Source organism: Rutidosis leptorrhynchoides, chromosome 6 (genome assembly GCF_046630445.1).
Source record: "Rutidosis leptorrhynchoides isolate AG116_Rl617_1_P2 chromosome 6, CSIRO_AGI_Rlap_v1, whole genome shotgun sequence".
Classification (NCBI taxonomy): Eukaryota; Viridiplantae; Streptophyta; class Magnoliopsida; order Asterales; family Asteraceae; genus Rutidosis; species Rutidosis leptorrhynchoides.
This window is the reverse complement of record NC_092338.1, coordinates 221041564-221063958: the sequence shown is the minus strand read 5'-3', so window position 1 is coordinate 221063958 and position 22395 is coordinate 221041564.

Below are 22395 nucleotides of genomic sequence, written 5' to 3'. Positions count from 1 at the left end.
TTGACAAGTGGCGTAATGAAGAAAATAATGAATAAAATAAAATTGATTAGTAACCAATTAATTAACTACGTAAAATTTCTTCATCATCTTCTAATCTTAAATATTTTAAATTCTGAGATTATATATTGGACTATTGGACTACTAACATTGGACTACTAACCTTGAATAATTAAAAAAAGTATTAAAAGAGTAGGAAATATAAATTATAACACATTTTGGTTTAAAAGATCGTTAATAAGCTACATCTTCTACAACTAAACATTTTTTTCAAGTTGCCACTTGATTTCATCTTAAACATCCTTTGTATCTTGACGATTACAATATGTGTTCAAATCCTTCGAAATTCTTGAAGCAACTCGAATTGATAATCAATGATTCAGTTATGATAACTTTGAATGCTAATGAAGCAGCAAAAGCTATAGATGGTCTTAAAGACCAAAAGCTTGATAATAAAGAATGGAGTGTCAGAAACACTCAATAGAAAATTGATACTGGAAAGCAGATTATGCGAAACTATGAAAAAGGCTTTGGACAAATCACCAGGACTAAACCGGTACTTAATGAATCTAGATGATTTTCTATCTAATGAACTCTTTAATGAATATTTTGCTCCTTATTTATTCTAAATCCTTGTGGAAGAATTTTCTTCATCAACTTTCGAACTTAAAAATCCTAAAATATCATCATAAATATCTTCGATATTCTTGAAGATATTTTCATAAATATTCTCATCCAAAATTATATATCTCTTCATGCTATCTATATTACATCATAAAGGAAACTATTTTAGTTTCTAAATTTCTTTAAAATTCGAGTTTAAATTATGAATGGTTTCTGGAGAAGTGTTGAGAATTGAAGCATGAGTGAGTATAATATAATGACACCCGGCCAACGTGGTTATATTACAGTAAGTCATGCTGAGTTTCTAATAGAACGTGATGATGGTTCACAGAAGATCACACCCTCATCATGTACCATGTTACATAACTCTTTCATTCTACTTAACCTCTAAACATATCAAGAAATTATTTTCTTGATAGTTCTATCCTTACCGTGATTCCAACAGTTTGCTAATTGATCATACTATTACATTTCCTTTCTAATTAGAAGATATCGTTAAATCCCTTGAATTCCGAAAGTTAACTATGACTACGTCAAAAGTTAAGACGAAACTTTATTACCTCATTTCATTCTTTTGTGATAGCTTCATCCATACGCTTCAAGTAACCGAATCATTTTATCTACATTACTCAATTCTAATAAAACTCTATTTATCAACTCATATTCGTCATGAAAATATTTTTATTATTAGCCATGACGACCTCACTCAAATTTCGGGATGAAATTTCTTTAACGGGTAGGTAATGTGACGACCCGGAAATTTCTGACCAAATTTAAACTTGATCTTTATATGATTCGACACAATAAGCAAAGTCTGTTATCATGAATCTCAAAAATTTTGAACTATTTTCACATATGCAATTACCCTTTGACTATTCCCGACGATTCACGAACAGTTGTGTGTAAATAAACATGTAAATAAATATATATATGTAAATATAAAAATAAGTGTATATATTAGTTTGAATTAAATATGTAAATTATTAAACAAAATAAATAAGATGTTATTAAAATAAATATATATACATATATATGAATTCTGTACATAATTAATATTATAAGTATGTTGTAATATATATAATATATAAATGTTAAATATTCAAAGATAATATATTATAATAAAAGTATTACATAATTAATAATATGAAATATTATATTAAACTTACTTATTAAAATATAGTTGCTATATCAATATTAATATCATTTTATTATTATTATTATCATTTTTACTACACTTATTAAAACCATTATTATTGTTAGGAAATAATACATTTTATTATTAATATGGTTATTATCATCTTTATTATTATCATTATTATTTATTATTTATTATTATAATTATTATGATAACTAATATATTTAACAATTATTAGTATTTAGTATATAAACTATAAATCAAGAAAAATAAGTACTAATCAGTTTCATGTTGCCATCATTTTGTAGATAATTTATTTTCATGTCTCTAAAATCTATTACAAAAACAAATTCAGTTACAGACGTATCCAAAATCTGTTTGAGAACATTTTCAACTTTGTAGATATTTATTTTTTCTTTCTTCACTTCTTCTTTCCTTTCTTCTTGTCTGCTCGAATCTTTCTGACAACTTTAATACTATAAAATTCGATCAATTCACATTACAAAATAAATCATTTACATATCACATTAGATGAATTATTCATTCTGTATCATATTCCCATCAACACTGTAATCAAATTTGTTTCTATCTCCAGTTTGTTAGATATCAAAATCAATCGTGCCAATCTGTTGACAATCAAAATCTCCTTTTATGATTTTTCAATTTCTTCCTGACCGAATATTTCTGTCGACATCCTTCATTTGCTATGAATCAATCCACCATCTAAAGGATGAAATCCACTTTCTGTTAGCTATCCATATCTATCACTATCTATCCTCGTTTATATCCCTAGATATATACATGCAAAATAAACGAAGAAAACACAAGTTTATCAACACCTTCGCCACCAATTCACTCTCACTCTCTATCTCTCCTTTATAAAGATATATACACATACACATATATACTAAATATATACATACCTTCTTGTTTTTCTTGATGAACCGAAACCATCCTCTTGAAGTTTTATTCGATCACCACCTTAATTACTAGCTCATCACACGCCACTTCTGCTTTCTGTTTCTCTTTTTGTTCGATTGAGAACATTAAAGTCATCATCAAACAACAATCCATAACCACAAATCACCTTCCATCACCCTCATCATCAAGAATAACCGAACCCCATTAAAAATTTTCGTTCAAATTATAACAAGCATTTCACAACCGCTATCATCATGGGTGCCCATGTCTTTAGGTTGGATCAGCTGTACACCACCACCACTTAACTGGGAACCACCTTCTCTCCTCCTCTTCTTTCTTCTTCTTCGATGATCAAACACCACAATAATCATGCATCTTTTACCATTTTCTTTTCTGTTATTGTGTCGTACGTGAACCACCTTTGAGCCACACTAGCACCATCACACAACATGCTGTGTGGCATGAATGAGAAATAGACAACTTATAATAATTTGAGTATTGGACATTTATGCGTATTTCAACGTTTGAGAGATAAAGTTTACACTTTTTAATTAGCTTTACAGCTTGCAAAACCTTTCATTTGAAATATCATACACAAAGCTTAGACCCACACTTTGTGTTAGTGGAATCCATTAGGTACGTCCAATTATTAAATTTCTTTATTTTAAACAAAAAGCAAAAGCCACGATTCCTATTTTTCTGAGAGGCAACAACCGAATTTTTTTTATCAAACACCATGAAGCCCAAGCTTTATTCCTTGTGAAATATCAGCCCATTTAACGGGCCATTAACTGGTCCAATACAATCACACCAAAATATAGGTTGCAAACGTTGATGTGCTCTGGTTTTGATTTTATTAAAACAGCGATGATTGTGCTGATTAGGTTACAAAAATGATAGATGTAGGATTTGATGTAGATGATGATGAGTTCTATGATAATGATAACGATGATGAAATAAGGTTGCTCATGAGACGATGGTGATACGATGGGGATATACAATAATGGAGATGATTAAGATCATGATATGATTATGATTATGAAGATCAGATGATGTTATAGATGGCGAGATATATACGATACCTAAAATAATAAAGGTTATGAAGAAATAAACAATGGTAATGATAATGGATTTTTGTAGAAGATAAAGGAAAACTGAAGCATGAGATAAATAGTTTTAGGTTATGAATTAATACACAAAGAAACAGATGGAGGAGTGGTTTGGGGGAAATGTTGGGTTAACAGGAGGTCACAGGTTCAATCCTGGCCTGTAGCATATTTTTTTTTATGAAGGAGAAGAAGAAACAGAATGAAACAGGTTATAAGAGTTTAGGAGGTTATTAAAACAGAAATGATATGGTAGAGGAATGGTTTGGAATGTAAGCAGGTTAACGAGAGGTCTTGAGTTTGAAACCAGGTTGTGGCATATTCATTTTTTTTAGAAGAAGTAGAACAGACATAGATATAGGTTAAGTAAATTTAGTTAAGTGATATAACAGAAAAGAAGCTGCAGCGCATTGGTTAAGGAGTGTTTCGGGTTAGCGGGACGTCGCGGGTTCAAACTCGGACTTGGGCATTTTTTAGGACTACTTCTTTGAGGTTCGTGAATCCGAGGCCAACCCTGCATTATTCAGTTCCGTCGTATGCATATTTTTACTACAAAATATCGTATCGTGAGTTCATTTGATTCCCTTTTACTCTTTACATTTTTGGGACTGAGAATACATGCGTTGTTTTTATAACGGCTTTATTAAATGCTTTTGAAATATATTTTGAACTGAGAATACATGAAATGCTTTTATAAATGTTTAACGCGATATGACACAAGCAAAACATTCCTCGAATGAATTATTATGCAGACAGAAGTTCTGTTGATTATGATCGAATTAGTTGGACGTGATAATTGCCACTAATTGTTGTGAATATTTTCCGCTGATTATTATTGCTTGGTAACCTAAGAATTAGAAAATGGGTATGGCCCTAATTCACGTGAATCCTAAAGGTAGCTACCGGGTTTAATATCCCCACCCAGAATGTTCACTAGACGGAAGAGCTAGTGGGCGTGGTGTTTAGTACTTCAAAGTTTATATGATTATTATACAGACGAGATGTTCTGTTTTTGGGGATATTATTGATGCGCATTATATGTTAAGGTCGGTTACTAAGCCAAGATATGAAAGCAAATTGAATGTTATGTATCAAGAGAATGATTTTTATGCACATGTTATGTGTATTATTTTTGTGCACGAGATATGTGTACGGTTATTTAAAAATCGCGAGGCAACCTACGGGGGAGAAAAGGATACGAACCTACTCTGCTAAGCATTATGAAAAATGGTTTCGTACACGAGATAGGTGTACTGTATTTGAATCTTGTGGTCTATCAAAATGATGAATTTTATTGTTTACGATAAACTTATGAACTCACCAACCTTTTGGTTGTCACTTTAAAGCATGTTTATTCTCAGGTATGAAAGAAATCTTCCGCTGTGCATTTGCTCATTCTAGGGATATACTTAGAGTCATTCATGACATATTTCAAAAGACGTTGCATTCGATTCATTGAGTTCATCAAGAATATTATTAAGTCATTTATAGTTGGATATATTATGAAATGATATGCATGTCGTCAACTTTCGATGTAAAGAAAGTTTGTCTTTTAAAAACGAATGCAATGTTTGTAAAATTGTATCATATAGAGGTCAAATACTTCGCAATGAAATCAACTATTGTGAATCGTTTATAATCGATATGAACGGGGCATTTCAGCTCACACGAAACATGGCTTCCAACTTCTCAAACCATCTCGTCAGTCCAACTGGCCCTTCAGTACCACTGAAATTGTGGGGCTTGCAGCTCTAGAATTCCTTGTAGGTACACCCGTTCTGAATAGCTGGGTTGGCCGGTGGAGCTGGAGTAGGGTTGGCATTCACCATAGCTGCGACTATTCGAGCAGCAATCATTTCCCCAATCTGTGTCGCTGCGGGCGTTTCCCTTGGGACTCTTCCATTTTCCATTGTTCCTCTGAACAAAAGTTTCGACTTACGTCAAAATTCCGCATTCCATAATATTATAGCATAAGGCACCCAGTATGGAACACAACACACAATTAAGTAAAGCAACCAGATACAGATACCACAAAATCATCATACAGTAGCGTAAATAGAACACCGTACAAAATTTCAAACAACATTAAGTTCTATTCATTAATAAGAAAGTTGCATACATCCGCATAAGGTTCGTACAATACATGAGTAAAACATGAAAGTACTAACAGAGTTACATAAGGAAATCTAATACAATAGCCCTATGGTGAAGGTGGGTAAATGATGTCCATCAGGTGGGACATCTGTTCCTCGAGCTCAGTTACCCGAGCACGGATGATATGAACTTCCCTCGTCAGTTCCTCGATGACGATGGATGCTGGTGGGGTAGGTGGTGCAGATGGTGCAGGTGGTGCAGATGTAGACGGCACAGTGCGGGTGGTCTTACGCACGAATGGATTGGCGGGATACGGTACGACCCTCTTACGGGCTGTGACCCTAACCAACTATCCATGTGCATTCACGAACGGTCTTCCTCCATTAATCCCTGGGATAATGGTACCATCGAAACGATACCTCTTCTTCAGCGGGATATAGGGTGGCTGCACGGGCTCCTCCTCAGGGTCCTCCTCAGAATCCTCCTTGGGATCCTCCTCGCTGGAGTCGTCGGATGATGAATCGTCTGAATCATCTGAAGGTGGATCTATCCGGCCGGTGGTTATAAGTCGATATCTGCTAGGTGGGATCGGTACGACGCGTCCATTAGCAAAGCATCTGACCAAATGTCCTCTCTCATTACGGAAAGGACCGTCCCCATTTCCCCCAAGAATCACAGCATCACCAGAATGGTGCTGTGGCTCCGGGAGTCTAGGGCTAGGTGGAGCCGGAATCTCCTCTGGATCCTCGTCTCCATCTGAGACATCCATCAGGTCAAGCACGAGTCCACTAGAAGGTGAATCGCCGGAGTCGTCGAAGGGTAGTGGTGAATCAGCAACAATCGTAGGCGAGGCAACAGTCGTCTCTGAGTCACTCTCGAAGTCAAAGGTCATGGGCAGCATGTCTGGCATCTGAACAAGGAAAAATAACTTTTTTCATGTCAGTAAGACATATAGCAAGCACATAATTAGGCACTACAGCATCCTAGAAGTACATATCATGGCAATATTAACAAAATCCTACAAAAGTACCATGCAATCGAAAGCAGATAGTAGCATGCAGCAGCGAGAATAAGCAGTAGCATACAGCAAGTACAGATAGTAGTAAAAGTAAGCAGCAGCATGTAGTAAGTTCCGCAGAAATAGTTAAACAAGCAAGTTGTAGATTAGTCCTATTAGCGAATCCTACTCGGCTTGGTCAAGACTCACTAATGCAACCTAATTCCCTACAACTGATGCTCTGATACCAAATATGATGCCCCGTACAAAACCATCGTGTACGATTCGTCAACAACAGGATCTTTACACGGTCGAATACTACATGCTATTTGAAAACCAGTTTTGCATTCATAAAAGATAGTGTTTACAAAAGATAACGTGATACAAAGGTCGTTACAAAGTCATTATTTGAAAATAACATAAGTTACGAATGCAAGATAAAAGTTCCATGATTGAGACGTCTCTAAGTAATGCAGCGGAAATCTAACACAGCAGGTCCATAACAGCAAGTCTAAAACACCAAGATAGCAAGTCTAACAGTGGAAGCAACATCGTCTAAGCACCTGAGAAATACATGCTTAAAAGTCAACATGAATGTTGGTGAGCTATAGTTTGTAAACAGTAAAGTAATGTAGACCACAAGTTATCGTATTCAAAACAGTATGAAAAGTATATGCTTATTTGTGGGCACCTGGTAACTAACTTAACGTAATAGTAATACCCCTAAAAGTACAATTGGCGAGTGCGTATGTCCTTGAAGTATCAAACACCCGTTAAATGATAGCGCGACTAGCCCGAGTGAGGATGTCAAACCCTATGATTCCATATCTAATATTCGCGTTCCCCGGTTCAAAACCAGTGATTAAACATTATTGTACTAAGGGGAATGTTTATGCCATTATATAAACCACACATACAATAAGTCTAAGTTCTCGTGTCAAGTAAGTAAAACGTAAAAAGCGCATGTATTCTCAGTCCCAAAAATAGTAAAAAGTAGTAAGGGATGCTATAACTCACTGTGAATAAGCAGTAAAAGTTGATATGAAACGTATGCAAGTAGTAAGTCGGTCCGAAAGGTCGTCAACCTAAGTCAAAGGTCACTAGGTTAGTATGTTGTACCAATAAGTTTAAAAGTGAATAAATTAAGTTTAAGTGTCATCATCATCATTCATCATCATAAAAGCTAAGTAAGTTTGACAAGAATAGAGATCGAAACAATAGGCTGAATTTGCTCAGCTGCTACGACCTCTATACAAAACGAAAAGACGCGTAGTCAGTGGCTATGGCTCCGTATATGAGTCCTCTAACCTCTGACCAATTTTCAGAACCTAACTCGTCTTCTTTTGACCGTGGTGACGGTTTAAGTGCGAGTAGGTCAGAAATTTCAGCACAACGTTACAACGGCATAGTGACTTTCGGAGGGCTATAAATCCTAAACCGTATATCGGATTAAGATGAGGCCTAAACGAAAAGTCATCTACTCGAAACGAACTAACTGAAAATCAATTTTTCAGAAGTCTAGGAATCAAATCAGATCCCAAAAAACAGTAAACAAGTGCTCTGGTGGGGTTCTCGGTGCTTGATGCTCATCACGGTTCTCATCCTTGATGCTTGTAAGCTTCAAGTGTACAACTCATTGATGGGTTTGCATCACCTTGACCAAGATTCTACCATCAACACACAATATGTTAAGACCAAGTAAGAACACAACTCATTTAAGAGTCTTAGATGGATGATGAACCAATGTTACATCATATCCTTAGTCTTAACACAATTATAAGTTCTATTTATAATTAAAGTTACAAACTTTACTTCAACCAAAAAAGTATGAACATAATCTAAATCAAATAAATTGATGGAACCCTAAGCTAGAGAGCTTGGATCCTTTTCACACAAGTTATAAGTTTACAAAGCTAGAAAGCTTGAACCTTTACAAGATTAATGAGACCATAAGCTATAAAGCTATGATCTTTAACAAAATAATGAAAGTAATGAGACCATAATCTAAAAATCTAAGATCTTTAACATAATAATGAGACCCTAAGCTAAAAAGCTTGGATCTTTAGTGTTCTTGAAGATCTTGAAGCATAAATCTTGGATCTTTAAGATACATGAAGATTACAAACACAAGTTTGAATCTTTATAACAAAATAACAAGATTAAAGCTAAATTATTTAGATCTACAAAGTAGGTGAAGATTCAAAGCTAGAAAGCTTGAATCTTCCATGTTCTTGAAGGATTTAAATCCATGTTTGAATCTACAAGATGTAATCAAGATCAAAAGCTAAAAAGCTTGATCTTCTAATGATGATGATGAACTCATGATGATGAGAAGGAGAAGAAGAAAAGAAATTCAAAATACTTACAAGCTTTAGACTAGAGAGAAAATAAATGAACAAGTGTGTGTAAATTGTGAATGGAAATCAAGTGTGAATGGTGAGGAAATGGCTTAGTATTTATAGGAGGTGAGGTGAGGGTGGTGGTGGTTAGGCCGTGGGTTTCCAAGGGGGACAATGGGAACACCTTTTTGCTTTTTGGTTAATGGTTGTCTAAAGTTGGTACTTATGTTAGGATCACATGCAACATTATGGATAATACTTGACAAAGATACTAGTATGTTCCCTCTAATAAATGGGCATTTGTCTTACATATTAATGGGTCACTAGTTACTTATAATTGGGCTAACTAAATAGTCCACTAACTAGTGTAGGGTGGGCTAAGGTCCAACAAGGTAGAAAGTCCAACAAGACTAACTAGTGTGCTCTAGTAAATTTCTAAGCATAATTAAGCATCCCAAAACCCAAGTAATTGTTATTATAAAATAACAATTAGTATTTCGTAGTCATAATGTTCCGATTACGACAAAAGTTAAACGTGTACACAGTACGCAGTTCGTTAAAAACGTCAAGTGACACTAACGGTCATAAAGGCTTCCGAGGATTAAGTTAAGTATCCTACGTACTTAATGATACGTTTTAACATATAAATGAGAGTAATCAACATGTAGGGAGTTCTCAGAGTACAATATAGCTCAGTACGCACAAATACACAGTTTCGTGAAAACACAAAGCACAAAGGCAAGTCGAAAAAGTCGGGTCATTACAACATATTAAGAACTTGTATTTTTTCATTTCGTCGATTCCTCTTACAATGATAGTTATCATTCGAGCATTAACGCTGCACCTTTCGAAGCTTTATATGGCCACAAATTCCGTTCTCTTATTTGTTGGGCCGAAGTAGGTGACAAGCAAATCGCCGGACCCGAACTCATTCATGAAATAATCGTTAAGATCGTTCAAATCCAAGAAAGTCTCAAGACGGCCCGTAGTCACCAAAAGAGCTATGCCGACATTAGACGTAACCTCTCGTATTCCAAGTGGGTGACCGTGTAATGTTAAAAGTCGCATAAGTATAGTTCTAATTCATTTTTATTCATCTAATTGATCTCTCTCAAGTTCCATCTTCAAGTTCTAAGTGTTCTTCAAAAATTCCATAAGTATAGTTTCATAAAAATCAAGAATACTACCAAGTTTGCAAGTTTACTTCCAAGCTTTCTAATCCATTCCAAGTAATCATCTAAGATCAAGGAAACTTTGTTATTTACAATAGGTTATCTTTCTAATTCAAGGTAATATTCATATTCAAACTTTGATTCAATTTCTACAACTATAACAATCTTATTTCGAGTAAAAATCTTACTTGAACTATTTTCGTGTCATGATTCTGCTTCAAGAACTTTCAAGCCATCCAAGGATCCTTTGAAGCTAGATCCATTTTTCTCATTTCCAGTAGTTTTATCCAGAAAAATTTAGGTAGTAATGATGTTCATAAAATCATTCGATTCATACATATAAAGCTATCTTATTCGAAGGTTTAAACTTGTAATCACTAGAACATAGTTTAGTTAATTCTAAACTTGTTCGCAAACAAAAGTTAATCCTTCTAACTTGACTTTTAAAATTAACTAAACACATGTTCTATATCTATATGATATGCTAACTTAATGATTTAAAACCTGGAAACACGATGAACACCATAAAATCGGATAAACGCCGTCGTAGTGAAACCGGGGGCTGTTTTGGTTTGGATTATTAAAAACTATGATAAACTTTGATTTAAAAGTTGTTATTCTGGGAAAATAATTTTTCTTATGAACATGAAACTATATCCAAAAATCATGGTTAAACTCAAAGTGAAAGTATGTTTTCCAAAATGGTCATCAAGATGTCGTTTTTTCGACGGAAATGACTACCTCTTTAGTAATTGACATCTAACTTAAATTTCCAACCATAAACCTATACTTTTTCTATTTAGATTCTTAAATTAGAGTTCAATATAAAACCATAGAAATTTGATTCACTCAAAACGGATTTAAAATGAAGAAGTTATGGGTAAAACAAAATTGGATATTTTTTGATTATTTTAGCTACGGGAAATGTTTAACAAATCTATACAAATCATATCCTAGCTAACTTATATTGTATTATACATGTATTCTAATATATTATGTAATCTTGGGATACCATAGACACGTACGCAAATGTTTCGACATATCATATCGACCCATGTATATATATTATTTGGAACAACCATAGACACTCTATATGTAGTAATGTTGGAGTTAGCTATACAGGGTTGAGGTTGATTCCAAAAATATATATACTTTGAGTTGTGATCTAGCCTGAGACGTGTATACACTGGGTCGTGAATTGATTCAAGATAATATATATCGATTTAATTCTGTACATCTAACTGTGGACAACTAGTTGTAGGTTATTAACGAGGACAGCTGACTTAACACACTCAAATCTTTAAAACATAATAAAAATGGTTGTAATTATATTTTGATCATACTTTGATATGTATGTACATATTTGTATAGGTTCGTGAATCGATCCGTGGCCAAGTCTAATTTTCGAGGAAGGAAATATCTGTGAAAGTGAGTTATAGTCCCACTTCTAAAATCTAATATTTTTAGGATGAGAATACATGCAGGTTTTATAAATGATTTACAAAATAGACACAAGTACGTGAAACTACATTCTATGGTTGAATTATCGAAATCGAATATGCCCCTTTTTATTAAGTCTGGTAATCTAAGAATTAGGGAACAGACACCCTAATTGACGCGAATCCTAAAGATAGATCTATTGGGCCTAACAAACCCCATCCAAAGTACCGGATGCTTTAGTACTTCGAAATTTATATCATATCTGAAGGGTGTCCCGGAATGATGGGGATATTCTTATATATGCATCTTGTTAATGTCGGTTACCAGGTGTTCATCATATGAATGATTTTTATCTCTATGTATGGGATGTGTATTGAAATATGAATTCTTGTGGTCTATTGTTACGATTTGATATATATAGGTTAAACCTATAACTCACCAACATTTTTTTGACGTTTAAAGCATGTTTATTCTCAGGTGAATACTAAGAGCTTCCGCTATTGCATACTAAAATAAGGACAAGATTTGGAGTCAATGTTTGTATGATATTGTGTAAAAACTGCATTCAAGAAACATATGTCGATGTAATATATTTCTATTGTAAACCATTATGTAATGGTCATGTGTAAACAGTATATTTTAGATTATCATTATTTGATAATCTACGTAATGCTTTTAAAACCTTTATTGATAAAATAAAGGTTATGGTTGCTTTAAAAATGAATGCAGTCTTTGAAAAACGTCTCATATAGAGGTCAAAACCTCGCAACAAAATTAATTAATATGGAACGTTTATAATCAATATGAACGGGACATTTCCGTTGGTATCTGAGCGTTGGTCTTAGAGAACCAGAAAATTTGCATTAGTGTGTCTTATCGAGTTTGTTAGGATGCATTAGTGAGTCTGGACTTCGACCGTGTTTTCTTTAAAAATGATTGCTTAACATTTTTGTTGGAAACTATATATTACTAACATGTAAATATTATGTGATATATTAATCTCTTAACATGTTTGATATTGTGTGATAAATGTCTACCTCTAGCACAAATCCCATTGACCAAGGATGGGAAGTCGTCTTAGTAAAACCAGAATGCATGACTTGTTTCTGGACTTATGAATTACGTGTCTTTATTTCCTTTGCTGAACAACTTGCTTATTAACTAGATTTATCTTCAAAACTGTCATGTATCATAGTGTATTATATTTCATGTTATATGTAATATAGCGAAGTTGTAAGTTTGAAGAATATTTGTATGTGATATATTATTATAATCAGTTTTTCATATGGAATTGTAGTAGTTGAATTGTATATTAGCTACTAAGTATGAACTTAACGGGTAGGTAGTACCCGAATTTAAACTTATAAATCGCTAATATGAAGAAAAACCTTTTATAAATGAGTTCATATTATGCTACGAGATACTATTGACTACTCTTAATATTCTATATGATTAACTTGTTTCATTTGACTATTTTGAAGGAAATGGCACCAACTACTCGACATACCTTGAATATGAGCGAAGAGGAATTTCGTGCCTTTCTTGCTTCAAATATAGCCGCAGTACAGGCCGCGCTACATACTAACAATAACTCTGAATCTAGCAATACAGCTAACGGCGCAAGAAATCGTGTAGGATGCTCCTACAAGGAATTCACTGCCTGCAAACCTTCAGAATTTGATGGGACCGAAGGACCAATCGGATTGAAACGGTGGACCGAGAAAGTTGAATCGGTGTTTGCCATAAGTAAGTGTGCTGAAGGAGACAAAGTGAAGTACGCTACGCATACCTTCACAGGTATTGCGTTAACATGGTGGAATACCTATCTAGAGCAAGTGGGACAAGATGCTGCTTGCGCGCTACCGTGATCAGCATTCAAGCACTTGATGAACGAGAAGTACCGTCCCAGAACCGAGGTCAATAAGCTCAAGTCAGAACTTAGAGGGTTACGAACACAAGGATTTGATATTACTTCGTACGAAAGACGATTCACAGAATTATGCCTATTGTGTCTGAGAGCATTCGAATATGAGGAAGAGAAGATCGACGCGTTTGTGAAAGGGTTATCGGAGAGAATCCAAGAAGATATAAGTTCACACGAGCCTGCCTCCATACAAAAGGCATGTAGAATGGCTCAGAAACTAGTGAACCAGATTGAGGGAAGAATTAAAGAACAGGCGGCAGAAGAGGCCAACGTGAAGTTAGTCAAAAGAAAGTGGGAAGAAAATGGTGATAAGAGTCACCAAAACAACAACAACTATCCCAACAATCGCAACATCAACAAACGGCACAACAACAACAACAACAACTACAACAATCATCCCAACAACAATAACAACCACAACAACAACAACAACAACAATCAGAAGCAGCTATGCCAAAGGTGTGAAAAGTATCACTCGGGGTTCTGCACCAAATTTTGCAACAAGTTTAAAAGAAACGTTCATAGCGCGGTGAAGTGTGAGGTCTACGGACCAGGGGTTAACAGAACAAAAGGAACAAATGGTGTCAGAACGAGTAATGGCGGAGCAAGTAGTGTCGGAGCAAGTTATGCCAATGTAGTTTGTTATAAATGTGGAAAACCGGGCCACATTATTAGAAATTGCCCGAACCAGGAGAACACGAATGGACAAGGCCGCGAAAGAGTTTTCAATATTAATGCGGCAGAGGCACGGGAAGACTCGGAGCTTGTTATGGGTACGTTTCTTATTGACAATAAATCTGCTTACTTTTTTTTTTGATTCGGGTGCGGATAGAAGCTATATGAGTAGAGATTTTTGTGCTAAATTAAGTTATCCATTGACGCCGCTGGATAGTAAATTTTTACTCGAATTAGCAAACGGTAAATTAATTTCAACAGATTATATATGCCGGAATCGAGAAATTAAACTGGGTAGCAAAATATTTAAGATTGATTTGATACCAGTAGAGTTAGGAAGTTTTGATGTAATAGTTGGCATGGACTGGCTGAAGGAGATGAAAGCAGAGATCGTATGTTACAAAAATGCAATTCGCATTGTACGAGAAGGAGAACCCTTAATGGTGTACGGAGAAAAGGGCAACACGAAGCTACATCTTATTAGTAATTTTAAGGTGCAAAAACTAATAAGAAAAGGTTACTATGCTGTTCTAGCACAAGTCGAGAAAGTACAAACTGAAGAAAAGAGCATCAATGATGTTCCCGTCGCAAAAGAATTTCCCGATGTATTTCTGAAAGAATTACCGGGACTACCTCCACATCGATCTGTTGAATTTCAAATAGATCTTATACCAGGAGCTACACCAATAGCTCGTGCTCCTTACAGACTCGCACCCAGCGAGATGAAAGAACTGCAAAGCCAACTGCAAGAACTATTAGAACGTGGTTTCATTCGACCAAGCACATCACCATGGGGAGCTCCTGTTTTGTTTGTCAAGAAGAAGGATGGTACATTTTGTTGGGATTTAACAAGTTTCATAATACTTATAATCATTCAAGAAATAAGATTTGCGAAAGCGTATAAATTTCCATTTTAAAACTTGTAAATCTTTAACCATTTAAAGTTAAATCCCAAATAGGATCAAGTTGTGAAACATACTTACAAACTAAGAGTGAGTTTAGAGATTATACCTCCTCAAGCTAGTTGAGGGTTGTTTTCAAAGTTGCAAGATGATGATGAAGATGATGATGAATGCAAGCCTCAAAGTGATGAAACCTCAAGAGATTATACCCCAAACTTGACACCAACACCTTGTACAATGGTTAGGATTTTTTGACACTTGAAAATAAGCTTCCAAATAAGCTCAAGAACTCCCTCTTGGACAGCAAAAAAATCAGCCAGAATTCAGCAAAAGGAGCTTAATTTCACTTGCTATTTTTTGTGTATTTTTATGTATCACTTGAGTCAAGCCTTGGTAAACTAGTTAGGCATGTTCCTTAGGAGTTGTGTCAACTTTAAAGTAACCAAAATAAGCATGGGGTGTCTCCTTGGAGTCCCAAAATCTGCACACTTATAATGTTTAATAATAATACTTGTAAGTTTATAAAAGTTTATAAACTTGTTATAAACTTATGTATTATTTTTTTACTTATATATTTTATAAAACCTTTTATAAAATGTAACACAATATAATTATTTAAACCCATAAACAATTATATATAAACTATCCAAATAATTTATCTCAAGTGATAATATTTTAGAAACCCGATTTTCTAAAATCTAAGTGTCGCGTATTTGTTTAATGATCTAATCGTTAAGATCAAATACGTATAAGGTGTCGGTAAGCTTGTTATTGGGTATGACCCGACTTGGATCAAAACATATTAGCCACGTTAATTTGATATGTCTCTCGGGCATACGAAAAACCTTCAATCTCCCACTTGCACGAGAAACATAAGAAATTAATGCAAGTGACGGACACCACCTAACGACCGTCCATCACCCCCAATATGTTATGACTTAGTGCCATTCACTAACATCATCCCTTTCGAGTTCCCATCTCGAATATGATTAGGTTAATCTTTTCATTATATCCTTTCATCCTAGATGTCATGTTAAATCCAAGAGACATAGAGTGATCACTCTCTTCTAGATTTAACTTTATCAGGCCTTAGACATCTGACTCTCAACGAATAAGAGGGACAAATTCCATCTTGACTACATATGTCCTAGATATACACTATGCATTATACCTGAGCTCTTCCTTATGAACTACCATATTTCAGAATAGCGAAGGAAAGAATCAAGGCACAATACTTAGTGAATATCTGAACCCAATATGTATCTCAGGTTAGAGGATACGATGATATTCGCCTTTACTCAAGATTACATGTGATCAACCACAAAGGCTCCATTTAGTGAATCTTGAGGGCGGGTCTTCCACTATTTGTATCCCACAAATATCTATGAACCTTGGTTGCAACCTTTCCCCACATTCATCCCGTGAATGTATACCAATCTAAGTTCACAATAGTCTAAACCTCACACTTGTTCCCACAAATGTGATCGACTACGGAATTTAGAACAATTACTTATTCATGGATAAAATATGCAAAATAGGAACATAACTCAAAATAAATCAATACCATAATTATATTAATGATTTGAACAATTTCGTTCCGTTACAATACTTAAAACAGATCATGACCAATCACTAGAATATCGAAGCCCTAATGCACTAACATGCCCTTGATGTTTTGCACCATGTAAGAGTTTCGTGAGTGGATCCGCTATATTAAGATCTGTGTGAACTTTGCGAATACATATCTTTCCCTTTTACAACTTCATCCCTTATGTAGTTAAATCTCCGCTCAATGTGACGGGTCTTTTGGTGAGCACGAGGTTCCTTGATTTGAGCAATCGCACCCTCTTTGTCACAAAAGATCTCAAGAGGGTCCTGAATGGAAGGGACTACTCCTAAGTCGTTGATGAATTTCTTCATCCATGAAGCTTCCTGCACTGCCAATGAGGCGACAATGTACTCCGACTCTGTAATGGATAATGCAACAACATCCTGTTTTGAACTCTTCCAAGAGACCGCGCCTCCATTTAACGTGAAGACATAACCGGATTGTGATCGAGAATCATCTCGATCAGTTTGGAAACTCGTGTCCACGTAACCTTTTACAGCGAGTTCCTCCTCACCAGACCCATATATTAGAAACATATCCTTAGTCTTCCTAAGGTATTTCAATATACTTTTAACAGCAATCCAATGACTGTTTCCTGGGTTATTCTGGTATCTACTTGCCAAGCTTAGAGCGCATGACACATCCGGTCTAGTGCATATCATTGCATACATGATTGACCCAATAGCAGATGCATATGGGACATTCTTCATTCTTTCCTGTTCATCTTTCGTGGTGGGGCACTGAGATGAACTAAGGAGCGTTCCTCTTTGAATAGGTACCAAACCTTTCTTAGAGTTCTCCATCTTGAACCTTTTCAAGACCTTTTCAATGTATGCACTTTGATTCAAACCTATCAGTTTCTTGGATCTATCCCTGTAGATCCCAATCCCCAAAACGTATTGTGCTTCTCCAAGATCCTTAATGGAGAAGCATTTACTTAGCCAAGTTTTAACACCTTGCATTACCGAAATATCGTTTCCAAATAAGAATATATCATCCACATATAGTACAAGGAACATGATAGTGCTCCCACTAGCTTTCTTGTATACACAAGCTTCATCACCATTTTTAATGAAGCCAAATTTCTTGGCCTCCTCATTAAATCGATGATTCCACATTCTAGATGCTTGTTTCAATCCGTAGATTGACTTCTTTAACTTGCATACCATTTTAGGATATTTCGGATCAACAAAACCTTCAGGCTGAACCATATAGACATCTTCCTCAAGATGTCCATTTAGGAAAGCGGTCTTGACATCCATTTGCCATATTTCATAATCATAATGAGCAGCAATGGCAAGTAATATCCTAATAGACTTTAGCATTGCCACGGGCGAAAAAGTTTCATCATAGTCAACCCCTTGAGTTTGAGTGAAACCTTTTGCTACAAGTCTAGCTTTATATGTATCCAAGTTTCCATGTATGTCGGTTTTCATTTTTAAAAGCCATTTACAATCAACTAGCCTTGAGCCAGCAGGTTGTGTAACAAGTTCCCAAACTTGGTTGTCATACATGGATTGCATCTCAGCGTTCATGGCTTCCTGCCATTTATCTTTATCAATCCTTGATAAAGCATCTTGGTAGTTTATTGGTTCATCCAAATCAACCACATAGCAACCATCCATGAGAAACCCATATCTCTCAGGAGGATTACTAATCCTACCAGATCTGCGAACGTCTTGTGTATTTTGATCATCCATTTGATCACTCTCAACATTTTCATGTTGAGTGCTAGTGTCAACCAATTGTGTATCATCTACTTGATCTTGATGCTCTTCAAGATCTATCTTCCTTTCACTATTTCCTTCCATTAGGAACTTAGTTTCAAGGAATTCAGCCTTTCGAGCAACAAATACATTCTGCTCGGACGGATCATAGAAATAATATCCCATATCATCCTTGGGATATCCTATAAAGATACACTTTGTGGATCGAGCATTCAACTTATTAGGGACGTAACGCTTAGGGTAAGCTTCACATCCTCATACCTTTAAGTATGATAGAGATGGAGGTTTTCTAAACCACATCTCATGAGGAGTTCGTTCCACTTTCTTGGTTGGGGCCATATTTAAAATACGAGTCGCGGAGCATAGACAATAACCCCAAAATGATAGAGGCAATGAGCTTCTAGCCATCATAGATCGAACCATATCCATTAGGGTTCGGTTCCTCTTTTCGGAAACTCCATTAAGTTGGGGTGTTCCAGGAGGAGTGAGTTGCGAGATAATCCCACAACTTTTAAGATGATCTTGGAAAGCATCGCTTAGGTATTCACCTCCTCTATCGGTACGAAGTACCTTGATTGTCTTATTGAGTTGATTTGTACTTCGTTTTGATATTCCTTGAATGCTTTAAAAGTTTCGTCCTTGTGTCTTAATAAGTAGACATATCCGAAACGACTAAAGTCATCAATGAAAGTAAAGAAGTATCTTTCACCATTCCTAGTTATAGTCTTAAAGGGTCCATATACATCAGAGTGTATTAATCCCAATAAGTCCTTAGCCCTTTCATAGGTCCCTTTGAAAGATGCTTTAGTCATTTTGCCTTGTAAACAAGATTCACATACATCAAACGAGTCTAGTTCATTTGATTTCAAAAGGCCATTCTTTTGAAGTGTATGCATTCGATTCTTGTTTATGTGACCAAGGCGATAATGCCATAAGTAGGAATCACTCAAATCCCTTTTGAGTTTCTTGGTGTTTGCATGGTATATTGAGCTATTGTATGATGTGTCATCATGAACCAATTCATAAATACCATTCGAAGGCGAAGCCTTAAAATAGAACACATTATCTAAAGAAACATGGATATCATCATTAATAAAATTAAGATTAAAACCATATTGTTTCAAACGGGATACAGAAATAATGTTTCGAGATAAATCGGGTGCATATAAAACATTTTTCAAAATAAGCTCCAAACCACTTGGAAGCTTTAAAACAAAGTCTCCATGAGCTTTCACTTGCACCCTTGCTAGATTTTCCATGAAGAGACTTGTTGTTCCCGCATCTTGATTACTTCTTTTGAACCCCTGCAAAGAATTGCAAATATGAGTTCCACATCCTGTGTCTAATACCCATGTATTAGAAAAAGTAATACTAAGCTCAATGTATACCATATATACATTACCTGAGGTTTGCCCTGCATCCCTCTTTTCCTTCAACTCCTTTAGGTAGACCGGGCAGTTGCGTTTCCAGTGACCCATCTCACCGCAACCAAAACACGGATCTTCCTTGGGGTTAGCTTTACCAGCAACCTTTTGCTTCTTGTTGTTGTTGGTTCGGGTAACCATCTTCCCTTTTCCCTTGCCTTTGCCTTGGTAGGCGGGTCCCTTCCTCTTAGCCGCCTTTGGCTTAGAAGTGTTATTGTTTTTGGACCCGCCTTCATTGATCATAAACACGGGTGAAGCCCTTTTACCCATGCTTGCTTCTGCCGTCTTAAGCATGGCATGTAATTCGCCAATGTTTTTATCCCAACCATTCATGTTGTAATTCATTACAAATGTGTCAAACCTTTTTGACAATGAGTTGAGAATGAGGTCTGTGGCTAATTCATTAGACACGTTGCAATTTAGATGGTTTGCTCGATCAATAAGGCTTTTCATCTTAAGGACATAAGATGAAACGGATTGGGAGTCGTCTATACGACATGCATGAAGCGCTCGAACCGTTTCGAAGCGCTCGACACGAGCTTGTTGAAGGAACATCTCCTTCAACTGTGTGATCATGTCATATGCACTATGATGCTCAAAATCCTTTTGGAGTTCGGGTATCATAGTCCCAAGCATGAGGCAAGAAACTTGCAACGAATCGGTGCAATATTTCTCCCAATAAGCCATGCCTTCCGTATCATCCTTGTCCGGTTGATCGGGAATGGGGTCTTCCAACACATACGCCCTGTCCTCTAGTTTGAGGAGAATTCTTAGATTACAGAACCAATCCATGAAGTTCGTATGGTTGAGTTTTTCCTTTTCGAGGATTGACCTCAACGATAGGTTGTTAAAGTTTATTGGTGCGTTCGGAATGTTGTTGTTATTGGCGGCCATCTACAAAATTTAACAAAGTTGTTTAAGTATCAATTTTAATTTAACGATCAATACCCTTTAAATCCAATTGATATTTATTAAATTTTAGAATCCAACGGTAAACCAAATTCCGGTTAGGTGACCTTTATCCCGTCATTTGATTTAGCTAGGTAGTCATTATATGACAATTGCAATCCTTTTGCAACTTCTAAGTTATGGGATCATGCAATCCTTTTGCATGGCATATTTATCTCATCAACGCCTATTTGTTCCTCATGCTTCGGTGACCCTAAGTTCATGATTTCCAAATCAAGTCGTCCTACTTGTGTAAACGTGTAAACTTAACATACAAGTGGTTAGGTGACCTTTATCCCACAAGCATGCGAAATTCACCTTAATCATATTAGTTTGCTCATAACGGTTAGGTGACCTTTATCCCATTGTGAGTTCCCTAATATTTTTAAGTGTTGCACAAAAGGATGGCGTTTAACTTGTTTGCCTTGTTAATAAGGGATTTTAAGTTTTCATTAATTCTAGTTTGAGAAAACTTTTATGCCATACACCAACATGCATTTAGTGTATGGTTCATTTGAAATCCATTTTCATGTCTATAAACCATTTTATATATATAATCCTAATCATGTTCTTAATAACCGTTTATTAATGTCCTTTTAGCCATTTTTAATTTAACCAATTAAATTGTCGTTTTGCATGCCGTTAATTAATGTATAATTTAACCAATTAAATTGCCATTTTGCTTGTTGTTAACTTGTGTGATTAACTTGTAGCATAAAAACATACAATCCACAATCATACAATAAACAACCATGCATGCAAAACAAATATGTTCACAATCAAGCCATTTTGGTAGACATTTGTTTAGCCGAAAACAAATGCCACCGGATAAGGGGTTATAACACAAAGTAGGAGATTTTAAATCTCCCACTTAATCTTGCATCCAAATGCTTCTTCTTGTGTTCTTCAAGTCTTCATCATCTTCATCTTTTTACAAAATATATCCTAATACATTTTGTCTAAAAAAAGTAAAATTACAACCTAATCTATTTTACATACCAAATATAAAATAAATTACATAACCAAAATAATATTATTACATACCAAATGAATAAATATTAAATCAACCAAACATGCAACCAAACACAAGGTTAAGGCTTAGATTGTGAACATCATCAACATAAGTGATAGGCAATACAGAATCACAAGTGATTGGAAACACAGAATCACAAGTGATCTGCAACACAGAATCACAAGTGATTGGCAATACAGAATCACAAGTGATCGGCAACACAGAATCACAAGTGATTTGCAACACAGAATCACAAGTGATTGGCAATACAGAATCCCAAGTGATGGGAAACACTGAATGCAGAATCCCAAGTGATTTTGGCCAAAATGACAAACCACTCAAAACCAAA